Raw genomic sequence first — 14,386 nt, 5'->3', positions numbered from 1 at the left:
CTGCTCTGTCTTTACCTAAAATGATTGCTAATGCATGTGATACTCCAAAATGTACAAGGACTGACATTTGCTGCTTACTTGCCACACTGCTGCAAGCAGTGTTAAAAGCACCTGACCAAGTAAGCGCTTTGCAGAAAGATGAAAAATTACAGCTGACCAATCACTACCGGACAATGTGAAGAGGTGTGTGTGAACATCTTGCTTTTGAGGGCAATATTTGTTTCATGTATCTAAGAGAATAGTAGCTTTCTTATTTTAATGCAGAAAGGTAAACTGCTCTAAACCTGAGTTAAAGGTTTGGGTTTTTTCCTGTATGACTGAACCATCTCAACAACTAAGCATAGTTTTTTTCAAAGTGAGCAGTGGCGGTTTTCTGGAATATGTAAATTTTTGGTGTCCAGTTTGATTCTTCAAAAGGGCCTGACTTTCAGAAATTGCTGAGCACTTTGCCTTTGTCAGGCCTCCTTAAGTTGTGAAGTTGGACACCTAAAAACTAAGGAGCCCGAAATCACTAGTCGCTCCTTTGGTCATAGTTATTCAACATTCACAATATTTGACTGTTCACCTTGCTGCTATAAATCATACAGAGTAAATTACAAAACTCAGATCATTTGCTAATATGAGATTCCAACTGCATTACACAATTCAAATTATAAAACAGCAATTTCTATTTAACTCTTGAATATAACATTGAACAATGTGTCTTAGAATAACACTTAGCTCTTATATAGCAATTTTCATCAGCAGATCTCAAAAAACTTTACAAAGGGGATCCCTATTTTACAGATGGAGAAACTGAGGCACAAAGAGAAGTGAGTTGACCAAGGTCACCCAGAAAGACAGTGGCAGAGAAAGGAACAGAAGCCAGTTCTCTGGAGTCCCAGTCATGTTTAATGTAATTCAACCATTGCATAAAAACAGTGTTGATAACCAAATAATATCTGTTGATTTAAAATTACTAGTTGGGGTAAAGGACCAGATTTGCTGATATTGCCTGGCAAGACCAGAAATCTTGGTTCTAAAGAAATTTCTAATTTATTCCTGTACACTAACCCGTTAACTTGCATGAACTGTTTCCAGCTTCTGAGTGGCAGAAAGCTGTAATACAAAGAGCAGCCTGCACTCAGATAACAAATGCATAGGACAAATCCAGTTATAAGAACATAAGAATAGTCATACTGGGTCAGACCATCTTGGCTAGTAGCCATTGGTGGACCTATCCCCTCCATGAACATATCTAATTATTTTTTTAACCCAGTTAATACTTTTGGCCTTCATAACATCCCCTAGCAACAAGTTCCACATGTTGACTATGCATTGTGTGAAGAAGTACTTCCTTGTGTTTGCTTTAAACCTGCTGCTTATTAATTTCATTAGGTGACCACAGGTCCTTGTGTGATGTGAAGGGGTAAACAACACTTCCTTCTTTGCTTTCTCCAAACCATTCATGCTTTTATACATCTCTATCATATCCCCTCGTAGTTGTCTCTTTTCTAAGTCAAACAATCCCAGTTTTTTTAATCTCTCCTCTTACAGAAGCTGTTCCATATCACCAATAATTTTCCCCCCTTCTCTGGACTTTTTCCAATTCTAATGTATCTTTTTTGAGATGGGGTGATCAGAACTGCACACAGTATTCAAGTTGTGGGCATACCATGGATTTATACAGTGGCATTGTGATATTTTCTATTTTATTACCTATCCCTTTCCTGAACATTGAGTGGATGTTTCCAGAGAACTTTCCATGATGACTCAAAGATCTCTTTCTTTAGACCCCATCATTTTGTATGTATAGCCAGAATTATTTTCAAACGTGCATTACTTTGCACTTATCAATATTGCATTTCATCTGCCATTTTGTTGCCCAGTCACCCAGTTTTGTGAGATCCCTTTGCAACTGTTTGCAGTCAGCTTTGGACTTAGTGATATTGAGCAGTTTTGTGTCTGCACATTTTGCCACCTCACTGTTTACTCCTTTTCCTTTTTCCAGATCACTTATGAATATGTTGAACTGCACTGGTCCCAGTACAGATCTTTTGAGGATCCCACTGTTTACCTCCCTCCTCTGTGAAAACTGATCTTTTATTCTTACTCTTTGTTTCCTATCTCTTAAGTTATTGGTCCATGAAAGGACCTTCTCTTTTATCCAATGACTGCTTAGTTTGCTTAACAGCCTCTGTCAAAAACCTTGTCAAAGGCTTTCTGAAAGTCCAAGTACACTATATGTACAGGATCACCCTTGTCCACATGCCTGTTGATACCTTCAAAGAATTCTAAGATTGGTGAGGCATGATTTCCCTTTACAAAAGACATGTCGACTCTTCAACATATTATGTTCCTCTGTGTGTCCGGTAATTCCGTTCTTTACTATAATTTTATCCAATTTGCCCGGGACTGATGTTTGGCTTACTGCCCTGTAATTGCCAGGACGGCCTCTGGAGCTTTTTTAAAAAAATTGGCATTACATAAGCAATCCTGCAGTCATTTGATATAGAGTGATAGGTTACATACCACAGTTAGTAATTCTGCAATTTCATGTTTGAGTTCTTTCAGAACTCTTGAGTGAATACTCTCTAGTCCTGGGGTGACTTATTGTTGTTTAATTTTACCAGTATATATCTGGGCCAGTTCCTCAGATTTGTCACCTAAAAAGAATGGCTCAAGTGTGGGAATCTCCCTCAGATCCTCTGCAATGAAGACAAATGCAAATGATTAATTTAGTTTCTCTGCAACAGCCCTATCTTCCTTGAGTGCTCCTTTAGAACCTCAATCGTCCAGTAGCCCCACTGATTGTCTGTCAGGCTTCCTGCTTCTGAGGTATTTATGTTTTCAGAGAAGAGCAGTGCAGCCTCCTCTGGTGTATGAGAGCTGAAATTGCCGCTCACTACACTTTTTTTGCCATGAAGGAAAAATAGTTACAGTATGTAAGCCAAGGCTACCTCTCCATCTTCTACACAAACTAGTTAATTATTAAAGACTTCCTTTTCTTCAGGCATCCCTTTCAAAGTCTAGCATTGCACAGATCTGATAGCAGTCATCTCAGACCCCTCAGGTACACTCATCTATAATTTATCATTCAGAATTTCAGTTGACTGCAAATTTGAGCTGACAATAAAAAAAGATTTATCAAATTCTTACATGAGAGTGGAAAGAAATGGCCTATGTTATAACATACAGAAGCACTACTGTTCAAGAGCCTGTACAATAAAGAGTTGAAAGTTGTATATTTAAATATAAAATTTCTCAAATACTAGATTTCCTTTAATATGATTAATTATTCAGAACTTCAAACAATGCTGCAACTCAGTTCGTATTTGGAATACATCAGAAGCTAAAATTATTCTTAGAACATACAGACATACAAATAAAAACACAAATTCCAATACAGAATTATGGGCCTGATTACAAAACAGCATGTTAACAGTAATCCCTAATCATCATGTTACCTGAGTTTGGTCATAGTTGAATTACTGCCTGTGGTGCTTGAAGCTACAACCTACTTTTCCCAACCCAGATAGCAATTATACTGGATCTCTTCTCCACTCCCAATTGTATCACAAATTAAAGATAGCAGTATCTTAGGAACCTGTACTATATACCATGCAATCATATCATGCAAATACATAATGTGATTTTTCCCCCTTCATAACTTCCCTTCAGCTGCAATACACTCAATTACTGCTGGACAGTTCAGATGGTAAATGGAGTCTTGCTCCCCTACCAGTTTGAGTATTTTGGTGATTTCACAGTTAAGTGTTGCTCTGAGGGGTAAAAAAGGCAGTATGAGCCCATACGGTAAGAGTCTGTGGACTAAAACCTGAGTGTGCAGAGCCTGGGATGGCTGATGTTCCCACAGTGCCAATGGGAGGCCAGGAATAGCCACAGCCAGGGAAGACTGTGGAGACTGGAGAGTAGGCGCCACAGAAAGTACCACCCAAGGGAGCCAGAGTAACAGTACCCTGAGGCTCTCTGATTGGGCAAGGGCCCCTACTTAACCCCAGGAGTTGCCCCACAAAGTTGTCTGGGCAACCACACAGACTTTGGCCTGCTGCGACTCCAGAATTCACCTTGTTTCCTTTCTCTGACCTGGTACGATCTCTGGTCTCTGACTCCAGCCTGATTCTGACCCTGATTCTTGCCGCCTGATTCCAGCCTGGTACTACCTCTGGTCCCCAACCATGGCCTGACTCTGGCCCTTGCCTACTGAACCAGGCTCTTGTGATTCTTCCAACTCCTGCTCAGTGACTATCGTCCCTTATGTGCAGACCCCAGCCCAGCTGTGACTGCTACTAGACTGCCTAAGCCCCTTCCATTTCTGCAAGTGTCAATTACACAGTATAGGCTAAGTAGAACTAACTTGTATTTTATGATCGATAGAAGTGTGAATATAATAAAATAGTCTCAGATGTTAACAATTAAGGTACAACGTAGTATAGAAAAGTTATCAATTAAGCACTGGTCACCCCTTCTCATGGGATCTCTCCCAAGCCACTTCAGCTTCAGACTCAGTCTCATTTATTTACCTTTCAGTTGATTGCTTATGTTAAATGTAAACATATTCAGAATACCTGCAGTTTGAAACTCTTGGTGTCAGTCAGCTCATGGACAATACTGATTCCTTTCTGGCCGTGGATATTATAACTACTGAGCCAAGTCAAACCCTCTGTATTGCATGCAGAAGATTCCCCTCCCCACATGTATCTCACCCCTCTGGCACTGGTTTGCCACCAGTTCCCGCTCTGGAACTTCAGAAAGGGTATATCCAGGTCTCCTTTGTAGGTCAGACTTGTACTGTAAGGAGACATCTCTGGACAAAGATGGAACAGTGGGGTTCGGGGAAGAGGATCCTTGTGGAACTTTCTTCCCCTCTCTGTGGGTCTTACCCTGAAAGGAGCCCATTTGGCTCATTGTGATGGCCAACCTGCTATGCTTATAACACACAGGAGATGCAGGTTCTATTCTCAATCAATTCATCTTCCAACAGTAAGGGATACAAGTGAGGCAGAACATCCCAACTATGCCCAGCTCTGATCCATTAAAGCCAGTTAGAGGAGCAGCATTATTCAGGATTTGGAAAATGCACAGCTCGAAAGTTCAGGGATGTTCAGATCCAGAATTGGTTTGACCCATCAGTGGAACAGGAATCATCTGTGAAATACAATCTAAATCCTAACACCGATACTGAATTCCTCTTCACCATAAAAATGCAATGTTTGGATTGCACTAAAGTCTATGAGACTTATAACATGTGTTTCAGTGTTCTGCTGAATTGTGGGCCTAAATTAAACATCCCTGTGATTGGACATGCCACAACACAGGTTTCTTAAAAATGCAACTACCTGGCACATTACTCAAGGGCCTAAAGTCAGGTAAATATAGCTAAAAGCCAATATGACTATGGAACACAACTGCACTAAATGGAGCTAAATATGTAATCTTTTAAAAGCTTTTCTGAAATCTTACACTGTTCAGGTGAACACAAAATGTGCAAATTTATAGCAAGCTTAAAGGAAAAACATGTTAAGCTGTGTGAAGTTGAACATATTTTTGTATTTCCTCGGGGTCCAATCCTGCAAAGTAATGAGTGCCTTCAACTGCTAGCAACTTCAATGGGACTACAAGGCATTCAGCACCTTGTTAACAGCAATTAGTTCATCTCAGGGGTAGACACTCTATCCTCTGGGTGAAAAGGAGAGAACTACAGCTGCACTAAAATATTTCACCTACTGGGGAGCTGAATAAAAAAAGATATTTAGAGTTAAGTCATGGAATAGTGTTTCAATTTAGTGGCAAATGTCACACCATACAACAGGACCAACATGACTATTGCATTAAATATATATTTGGACTGTGTTAGAGCACTGGTTCCCAAACTTGTTCCGCCACTTGTGCGGGGAAAGCCCCTGGCAGGCCGGGTTGGTTTGTGTACCTGCCACATCCGCAGGTTCGGCCGATCATGGCTCCCAGTGGCCGCAGTTCGCTGCTCCAGGTCAATGGGAGCTGCTGGAAGCGGTGGCCAGTATGTCCCTCGGCCGGCGCCGCTTCCAGCAGCTCCCATTGGCCTGGAGCAGCGAACCGTGGCCACTGGGAGCCGCAATCGGCCGGACATGGCAGGTACACAAACCAGCCCGGCCCGCCAGGGCCTTTCCCTGAACAAGCGGCAGAACAAGTTTGGGAACTACTGGTGTTAGAGGCATTCCCCCCATTCAGAGTCCCACAGCAGCTGGATATATGTGCAGTACATGATCTTTGGTTTTAACAAATAACCCTCTGACATCGTACTAGGAAAGTACTTCCTGAGATAACAAAAATAATATAACTTCCTATATCTAAACATAAGGTCATGGTATGCTTTTAAAACTAGATCTTCCTTTGCTGTCATGCCCTCATTTTCAAAGACCTTTCTCTCCCTAAAACCTGATGTTCCTACCTATTATGCTCATTTCAGGACCAATAACTTGCTGATATGCATTCCTGAATATCCCATGTCCTTCAAGAGGACTGGCTCATGTTTCTCATCCCAGTGCAACATTTTAGTTACTCAAAATTGGCTTTCGTCCTTATCACTGGGCCAGCTATGAAATCAACCATTGTGGGCTATTTCCAGGTTTTCAGTCAGCTGAAGAGTGTGAAGTAGTCTATTTTCTTTTGAGAAGATTTCACTGTTTATCTGACTTCAAAGAGTTTCTCTTCAATTCTGTTACCAATTTTGGCCCTCAATAACTTCCACGGTTATTAAGTGATCCGATAATTTTATTTTCAAGACTATTATTGCAGCCAGTAAAGACTCTGATGTTTACTGTCAGAAGATCAAACACAGAAAAATCTTAGTAGCTTTGATCAAAATTATATAAGTACTAATTTGCTGAGCCAACAAATATATTATGGTAAAGTTTCTAAAATTATTCGATTTATCACAAGTATCTGAAGAATTTGAAAGTTAACGTTTCATTGGGTGAAGTAAAAAATTTAACTCGTGTACATTTTACACTTGAGATGAAATTAATGTAAAATTGTACATGTATTTTAATACATGTGGAACACAAACCATAAAATGCCAGTGAATAAATCTCACAAAAGCAGTCTTATTGGTCAAAAACACAATTAGACTTAGAAGATCTCCTCCAGACTGAAATCATCGGAAATTGAGCAAAAGCCATTTCACCACACACTAGTGAGACTCATGCCTTTGAATGGAGCATTGCAGAGTTCCAGAAAGTTCACCCAGAGACTCTGTTGGCCTAGCAAAGGTTTCATACTTTAAAAAGGCAAATGGGGCATTACGATTCTTTTTTCTTATGATTAAAATAAATAAAGGTGTCAACACTCCAAATGATGTCAGGGTGGCATTTATGACTTCAAAAAGCCAATTCCATTCTATGCAAGGGCCAAACCTCAGAATACGCATTTCTCTGGCATGATGCTTCTTCACACCCTCCTCCAAAAAAGAATAGATTATGTGGAAGAAGGAATATGTGTAGACACTTGGGTGACAAATTTTGATTGCATAGTTGAAGAGAAATTACCTACTTACCAAAAAGGGATGTCAATAGACTATTTGCTATCTCAGGTACTATTGTGTAGTAACAGCTGGCCTTTTTAATGGCAACAACCACTAGATCTAAAAATATGGGTCTAGATCATCTCCTCCCATGAGAAACTCCACAGATAAAGGCTTGGTGGGGAAGAAGCAGTTACTACAATACATAAGAAGTTATCAATGCTACTACCCATTTCAAATCAAACATTTAAAGGGATTCATGCTTTGTCTTATAAACTTGTACTGTTAGTTGCTGTCGGGCTCATCACCAAAAGCTGTGTCAGTAGTTGTGAATGTACAGCATTCCCTGTGGTGATACAATTTTCTCTTAACATCAAGCTAATGCAAGTTCCTTCTACGGAGGAACTAAATTCATTGTACTGCAAGATGAGCTATCAACTTGAACCTTTATGTAGCTGAGTCCCTTTCCTCTTCAGCAAAATAGAAGCTGGTCATCATCATCATCATCATTACTACTATTATTATTATTTGCCAACAGCTAAAGTTGCTGCTGTCTTCTCCTGGTAAACATTCCCAGCTCAGTATGAGCTGTATAGTAAGGCTGTAACCTTTGATAAACTGAATGAATATATTAATTAACTTTGCTTGCCAGCTCACCTTACTTACACATACTGGCTTAATATTAAATATAATGTCAGGCATTTGCCTCTCAAAGGACTGGGACATGTTCATTAATTAACTCTGCTGGCCAAGTCACCTTAGTTAGTTGCTGAAATATTAAATAAAATATAAAGTGTTTGCCTTTGGAGAAAAATAGCTGAGATCACTTTATGCTGACCATAATAGATTCATAGATTTTAAGACTAAAACAACCTCCTGCATAATATAGGCCATAAAATTTCACACAGGATTCATATTGCGTTTGTTTTTTAATTCACTGACTACAGACATTCCAGCACTTGTTATATTCTTCTCACTGCATCCTGATAACAGATGTCCATATAAAATGTTCTTATTGCAGTTTCTGGGTATATATACATCAAGGGTAGACAACCTATGGCATACATGCCAAAAGCGGCACCTGAGCTGATTTTCAGTGGCACTCACACTGCCCAGGTCCTGGCCACCAGTCCCGGGGGCTCTGCATTTTAATTTAATTTTAAATGAAGCTTCTTAAACATTTTAAAAAACCATATTTACTTTATATACAACAATAGTTTAGTTATATATTATAGACTTATAGAAAGAGACTGTCTAAAAACGTTAAAAAGTATTTCTGGTACGCAAAACCTTAAACCAGAGTGACTAAATGAAGACTCGGCACACCTCTTCTGAAAGGTTGCCGACCCCTGATATACATAAAGTTTTTCAGTCTGTTCCTAGTACTATGGATAGGAGTTATTAAGCTCACCTTTCTTAAAATCAACCTCTCTTTTGGTTGCAATTCTACCCTTGTAAACTTTTTTGAGATAATATACAGGAGGTCCATTATTTTGTCTTGGAGCACATATTGTAATGGGAGTACTGAGTTTCTCAGTGTAAATATTACTGTGTAAAGAACACGGCAAAAGGTGGTTGTATGATGGCCCCACACACTCCATTTTGGTGTAACTTGCTTCTGCTGTAGTGACTTCTGGTTCAGTGAATTCTCTTTCTACAAATTGCTATTCCAGATATTTATTGTGTGTAGCTCTTAAAAAAAGAGATTCATCTAGAGAAGACTTAATCATGTTTCCTAATGGCTAAAATGGGAGAAGACAGACTTCAGCTAGTGAGAAGTATGGTAAGTTTTAAAATAAAAATGATGACTACACTACTTCATTATGCTACCTGCTCCACATTTATCCACCTTCATGTTTTCTTTACTCAGTAATCTATATTTTCTTTTAACAAAGTCTATTAATGTAGAATCCATAACGTTAGTTGAACAATGAATCTCTGTGACATAAATGTACACTGATCCTACATGGAAGCAGTGCACCCCAGACCACTGGTTTCACCATGGCTCAAGGCACATTTGGTTTACAGTAAATCCAGACTGAAGTTATTTAACAGAGCTTGAGATAAAGATTCAAAGAAAAGCAAGTAAATGATTTGGAAACATATGGTTACAGGTAAAAGAAAAATACAAGACACAATCTGTAGCCCATACTTATTAACAAGTTGCTTTCCTGTCTAATAAGTTATTTCTCATCCAAAGGTTATTTCTTACAGTGCTAATATAGTCCAGAAAGCTGGGATCCACGTTTCATGAAACTCTCACACCTCACTGACACAGAGTCTCATCCTGTAATGGATAATCATTTGGGCTATTTTTTCCTGCTCTTATATAGTCACAGGCTATTGTCTCTTTTCCCAGGCCCTGCCCCCTCCCCCCTCCAACAGCTCTCCTGGAGTTCATTTGTCTTTTGTAACAGTCTCCAGCCTGCATCTAGTTCAGACAATAAACATAGGCTGTCTCCATGGATGTCCATTGTTCTCAGTGTTGATTGAGATAGCTCTGAGGCCCTTCTCATCTCAGGTGACAAGTTTTACTTCAACAGTTTTGAAATCCAATCTCTCACGTGTTACATAATTCTAAAATCATTTACTGTACAAACATCTCACAATAACCATAACAACTAGCTAGTTCTTAGCTTTTGGCAGACACGCACACAACCCCTTTGGTAAAATATTAAGAAGGTGGTTTAACACAGGAGTAATATACCTATCTGCATCATAGACGCTACTAAGTCACTCATATAGACTCATCCATAGACCTCAAAGTGTTTTACAAAGCTAGATGAGCACTAATCACATTTTTCCAGACTGGGTGAGTCTAAGGTCACACAATGAGCTATTGGCAGAGCTGAGAATAATAGCAGAGTTTGACCCCCTAATCCTACACCCTAAGCCCCTGGATCACACACTTTTTAAAATGACGGAACCTCTCTCCCTCTCAAAGGAAGACAGCGATATCATTTGAAAACCTTGCCCTATCCCCTTCTCTGAAGTCTTGAGTAGGAATCACTGACACTGAAAGGTAAATGACTTTTGGGGGTATAGGTGAGAACAATAGAAAAGGTTTTGAACAGATGGCTAATAACGTGCACAACAACAGACATGCATAGGATAAGGGCAAACCAGTAGGTCAGTGGTGGTAGTTACCAGACCAGGTGGACTTAGTATTGTCTTTCAAAGATTCATGAATCCAGAGTCTATTCCTTATACTTAAAGAAACTACATAATGATCTCACGTAACAGTGTGAAAACTTTTGCTAAAAGCTGATGTTTTATTGTAAATGCTATATATAAAGTCCTTTAGTAAGCTACAAAGGCAAAAGTTGGAAAATAAATGCTAGCCTTTTAATAGTATCAATTGGAAATTGGCAACAAACAGAGATAGGAGACAGTCTAGATGAATGGATTAATTACATTGTTTTTGTTTAGTGTCTAATGTAAGCTTTACTCATAGGGCTGGTCCACACTAAGAAGGGGGGTCGAACTAGGGTACGCAAATTCAGCTACGTGAATAACATAGCTGAATTCGAAGTACCCTAGTTCGACCTACTCACCCATCCAGACGCGGCGGGGTCGAACTCCGCGGCTCCCCCGTCGACTCCACCACCACCGTTTGCAGTGGTGGAGTACCAGAGTCAACCGCGGCACTACCGGAGTTCGAACTATCGCGTCTAGATCAGACGCGATAGTTCGAACTCCGTGAAGTCGAACTCACCGCGTCGACGGGGAAGGTAAGTGTAAACCTACCCATAGTGATGCTGGAGTATTTATCTTTAATCATCAAGATTTAATCTGATCCCAGGATTTTGTATTTAATGAAATCATAATCAACCAGCTGTGCAAATACTGTTAAATTCAGTGCCATCAGTCTGCATGGCAATACGGTTATATCAAGGAAGACAGAGAGAGAGATTTGGGGCAGAACTAAGACAACTCAAAACACATCCAACTCAATGTGAGTTGACCAAATAAAAACCTGTCCCAGAGTAATTATAGAATCCCACAAACGTAGGGCTGACAAGGGTACGTAGACCATCCCTGACTGGTGTTTGTCTAACCCGTTATTAAAAACCTTCAGTGATAGCGATGTACAGACATGTCTTTTTAAGGTGACCTTTGAATGAAAAGAGGTGGTGATTCAGTACAACGGGAACCATGCTCCAAACCTAAGGCCAGCATGGAGCCCCACAGAGGAGGAGAGATGTTAGGAAGACCTGCAGGGAGCAGAGAAAAGATGTGGAGTAGGAAGAAAGGACAGACATCCAGGCAGCTGCAGTTGAGTAGACATAGCTGATGGCAAGATGCATGAAGCTGATTCAAAAGATGACGGAAGCCAATGAAGGGATCTGAATAGGGAATTGTGGGAGGATAAGGCCTTGGAAGTTAGCATTGACTATTTTGGATTGAGTGTAGGAATAAGCCAAGATGCAGGAAAATCAGGGAGCAAAAGCAGTGTGCTGAATTCTGCATCTGGAATAGAAATGTTCAAATACCCAAAACAATAAAAGCAGGAAATGTTTTCACAACTACATCAAGTGCTCAGGAAAGGGAAAATAGCTTATAGCTCCTTTTCAGTTTCATATCTCAGACACAAGAATATGCCAGTGAAAAATCCCATTTCATAGATGTTGTAAATGAATACATTGCTTTGCCCCTAATCAGGCATACATTGTAGGATGCAGAAAAACTCTGCATTATAAAAAAACATGCCTAATCTATCTGAATTTTTGCATTGAAATTTTAACCCTATACCACGTTGTTATAGAATCACATCTAAATAATTGGCTATTGAAGTATATTTATTGGGCAACTGTTAATACTAAATGTGAAATATCTTTTACTAACTATCAGCTGATCAATACAAAAAATTTATCAGCACTATGCCAAATTGTGTGGTGTTTTAGAAGCTATGATCAAATATCCACAAGGAATTACAGATAGGTGAGAAAACACATTATACTTGTTATTCATAACGCACTTGAACAGTCCTCTCACAGCACTACATTAAATTGTAGCACTCCCCCTACTCCTCAGATGCAGACAAATTTCCACAGCACTGATCAATAGTGAAAATTTAACTCACCTCTCAAGAGAACACCTGTAACTAGCAAGAAGTTTGGGTGCAGCAATATCCTATCCTGAAGTGCACCATGCAGCAAAAACAATTATTTTAAATTTCCTATATCCATGTAATCTGGAGATAAAGTGGCATGACACAACTTTTGGGGGGGAAATTTAGTAGAAAATTATTATTATTTTTTTAAACACAATATAACACTCGAAGAGGGGCAGCACAGAACTTGAAGCCTAAGGGGACCAGGAACCATAGTGGCCTTAAAGCAATTTTGCATTTTTCTGATCCTTAACTTTTCCAGGAACTTAGAACCTGGGAGAATGTCTTCGTTATGGCAGCCTCCACAAACTGCCCTATGAGTTGCAGTGCTACGTGGAATATCTGCAGTGCAGTCTGCTGCAGCCCCATCACAAGCAAGTCCCCTACAATGGGGCCCAGGAGGGAGTAGTCTTCCAGAGCTGCTGCACTAGAGAAATCCTCATCCAGCCAGATAAAGGGCTCCTTTATGCTGACATGGACCTCTTACCTGGTGTAAAGAGCTGGAGTGGAGATAAAGATCTCACCCAGCATCTGTACATACAAATAAATTTGTACACACAACTGTGGTATTGTCGGAGCCGCTTAGGAAGCAAAATTCCAAAGGTTCATGTTCCAATTTCTGCTACAGCAGAAAAACTGAAAGGCATTTTTTTTAAATTTGTATTCAACAAGAAACATTGGCTAAGGATTTATGTAACCAAGTGACAAACTCACACAGGATACCTTTGATAGCTAAACCCTGCAATCAGTTCAAACAAAATAAATTGAATTTGAAGACACAGAGAACATCTTCATAAACAAAATTGTTCAAAACTGAAAATGACCAAAATAAAGGGCAACTTGCAGAGAATTCTCCTTAGAGAAATTAAGACTGCCCCTTCCAAAAGAGTTGGCAGAGGCGAGACACAGTGACACGTATTAATATCTATCTGAATATCTATTCATGGGAAAATATTCTGCTCATATAAGAAAGTATTGTCTGAGTGCCTTAAATTCAAAATTATAAACTGCCTGAGACTGATCAGATGAATGTTAGTTAAGTTGCTGGAGATAAAAGTAATGAATAAGCCAGTTTCATCAAATGGTGACAACACAATGATCCATCACATAGGAAACCTAGGATTCAGAGTTGGGTTCTAGGTTCAGGCCGTGTATTTTAAATCTCCCATTTAGCAACAATTTGTGCTGCCACTGTAAGAGGCCTTGTGAAACTGCTTGATTTATTCTCCAGGGAAGGCTGCCAGACATCACTCTTGTCCAGTACACTAAGCCTAAGAGAGCAGTGCTGGCATCATCCCTGAAGGAACAACTAAATGTGCCCACACAGCAAGGTGAGATGTCCCTTGTAGCAGCTGCAAAGCAGAGGATTCAAAGAAGAAAACAGCAGAACAAGAGACTGCAGGAAGGTTGAGGCCCACAATAAATTATTGTTGGTACCACTGTGCAGCAAGCGGAAATAGATTTCTCTCCAATGATTTTAAGCTGCTAGTTGCATCAACATTAGTATCAGAAGCAGTACCTTGGGAGAACTGGGATAGTAGAAAGCACTGCCAGCATCTCACGGCAACCCATGCCACACATTGCTATCATTGTTACACAGGATTAACATTGGGAATTTAAAACAACATCTATGGTTGCGGGGGAAAGGGGGCAGTCTGATTTGGCCTTAGGAGCCTTTGTGTGTTGCTAGTGCTAAAACAGTTTTTAATTATTTCAGACAGTTGCTGACATTTCACTACACACACACACACACACATTATATATATATATAT

General features: G+C 39.8%; 1 protein-coding gene and 1 long non-coding RNA gene across 7 annotated transcripts in view; one reads left to right on the top strand and one right to left on the bottom strand.

Annotated features, from left to right (window-relative positions):
* Nucleotides 1-14,386, bottom strand: part of ATP2B2 (ATPase plasma membrane Ca2+ transporting 2) — a 563,074-nt gene that overhangs the window by 288,429 nt on the left and 260,259 nt on the right. The window lies entirely within an intron of this gene.
* LOC120368584 lies at nucleotides 7,420-13,979 on the top strand. The gene is made up of 3 exons (XR_005582658.1): nucleotides 7,420-7,570; nucleotides 9,175-9,284; nucleotides 13,846-13,979. It is a non-coding gene; the product is annotated as an uncharacterized LOC120368584 (long non-coding RNA).

This window comes from Mauremys reevesii, linkage group 7 (assembly GCF_016161935.1).
Source record: "Mauremys reevesii isolate NIE-2019 linkage group 7, ASM1616193v1, whole genome shotgun sequence".
Lineage (NCBI taxonomy): Eukaryota > Metazoa > Chordata > Testudines > Geoemydidae > Mauremys > Mauremys reevesii.
This window is presented reverse-complemented; position numbering and strand designations above follow the sequence as displayed.